Below are 2,500 nucleotides of genomic sequence, written 5' to 3'. Positions count from 1 at the left end.
CTCAAGTTACAAAACATTGCGACTTCATCTATCCGGGACAAGTTTGTTCCATCGGTTCACGCTACGTTTTGCAGGAACAGGAAGCACAGCTTTGACGTAATTCTTGAAATAACAAAACAGGTGTATTGTATTGTTCAAAACTGGAATAATTTAATGTTCGTTTTATGGCACAGACTCACGTCTTGAAAAGGCACTGACTACAAATATTCCTCGGATGCGTGATCTCGAGGAGAAAAATTTAGTGTCCACGAGTGATGGCTACGAATACTTTTTTCCCTGTAACTTTTTTTTCTGACGTAAATTTTATTATTTTTTTTGAAGCATAAGGAGGAGGAGTAGGAGAATAAAATTATGCCAAAAAAGAAGATAGATCACCAACCTCGTTTAGGAGAAAACAGAAAGCAAACCAAGCTCGACCCCTCGAACAACATTTCTCCCCGATAGTGCGGTTTCACTTTTTACTCTCGGACTGAAATGACACTTTATCGAGGCTATCACTCGACTTTTTGTTTTGCACGAGTCAAAAAAGGTTTCCCGTTTTGCTCTTTACTGCTGTGCTCTGAAAACGGCCATTCTTCTTAGTTTCTAGCGAGCTTTCCCGCACGAAAGGTCGCCATTTTGGGCCACGTTCGATTTATCAATATTCACACATGGCTACGAGTTTTTATGGTTAAATTTAAACATTGTTCTGTTTAGAAATATCCCTTGAGACTGGTGAGACAAAGAAAACAGAACTGACACGTGAAATTTGACCATGAAGCCTCTTAGCCATGCCTGAATACGAACGTGGCCCACACTGTGTTATGCGCAGTACAGGATCCGCAGTGCAATACTAGGGAATCACCTTAAAAGAGTGGTTAGGCCCAATCACGGAAACGGCAGCGTGACACAAGGCGATTTCGTGACAACAGACCATGAGGCAATTCAACTGCAGGCCTGCGGGACTGCGGGTGGCAACAACCCAATGTTGCATTTATGTGGACGTGTATTCTGTAATTTAGCTGAATTTTGAAACTAAAATCGCTCCTGACCATAAAGAGAGCCTTTAGTACGGGCTGCTTATTCGCAAGCCGTTGCCGCCGCACGGCTTACCTTTTTACGCTTCGCTTAGCTTTCGCTTCGCTTTCATCGCCTTAAGAAATGTATATGAAAGAAATCAATCGGATAATTATATAAATCATTTATTAGACGTTTTGTTGGGTAGTTATCTTTGTATCGTTTCCTCGCACTACGGACTCACGGGCGACCCAAACACATAATTTGAATGAGGACATAAGAAGATTCAGATATAGGCACACTTTGATCTGGGGCCCCTACCCCTAGAGAGAAGTAAAATTGTCACCAGGCCAACGTTCGTGTCCTGTCTGAAAGGCTAACGGCTCTTCAGGCTGGGTTCTTCGTGGAAACTGGCTTGTTCTCTAAGCAAGTGGATATTGTTTTGGGACTCTAGGCCTTTATGCTATATCGTTTGTTATAGATCTTCACGTGAGGCTAAATTCTGGAGGCACTCGGCCGTGAGCGGTCTTGGAAGCTGCACGCCTTGTCTATTTATATTGTATGTGACGACACGCGGGATCTGAAGAGGAAATCGAGGTGTCCCGAAAACCCTCAAATCACTCAGGACAATGCAGAAATAGTAGGTGAGTGAACTTTATCTGCCTGTCCACAAAAATGAATTTTCGGAATGAAACATCGCGATTTGAAGTTTTTATGGAACATTTTCCATTCATAGTTGAATCGGCCGTTACAACTGTCTCAAAATAACGTCCCTTCTAGAATCAGGCTTACCTGGCAGACAAACCGTTGATATGTTGTTTACGATGTTCACCGCTGACAAACTTATAGCAAGGTGCTGCTACCCGCAGGGATTTATCGATCAAGTCAAAACCTCTCGGGTCTATTAAATTTTGGTTAGAATTCAGGAAATGAAAAAGTGCTTTTAGTAAAGTCTAGAGTCTTTTAATTTATTAGCATTCGCGAACTGAGTTGCGAAAAAAAATCGCAAAGTATATTTTAAGTAGAAAAAAGTCTCACTTGTGAAGTCTATTGTGTAAGCTGTATATTGTGCTGGTTTGAAGTCAACTTCCCGTTGATTTGTTTGAAAGACATGCCGTTCAAGTTAAGTCCATTTTTTTTAAAGGACGCATGTCTTTCAGCTCTTTCTAATCGTTCGAGTCGATTCTTTGGTTATTTTATGCTGTTCTATTGTAAAGGAACTGAGGTAAGAAAAAAAACTCATAAGGAGAGTATTGTGATAACGAAACATATTAGAATATCAATGAGAAGTAAACTCTCTCATCTCGACTTTGTATTGTTTTGAAACAACCAACGAAAAAGTGACATGACGTTTCTGAGCCATCAGTGTGGGAAAGCGTGCCATTTTAGGTTAGCCGCTTTAATAGCCCACTATCATCACGAATGTCGACGACTCAATTAAATACACAATGGATCTCTGTATTTTCTGCACGCTTCGTGTTCGTACTCGCCAAGAAGGCTTGCA

This window comes from Montipora foliosa, chromosome 12 (genome assembly GCF_036669935.1).
Source record: "Montipora foliosa isolate CH-2021 chromosome 12, ASM3666993v2, whole genome shotgun sequence".
Lineage (NCBI taxonomy): Eukaryota > Metazoa > Cnidaria > Anthozoa > Scleractinia > Acroporidae > Montipora > Montipora foliosa.
The sequence above is the reverse complement of the archived record's forward strand: the minus strand, read 5'-3'. Positions refer to the sequence as shown.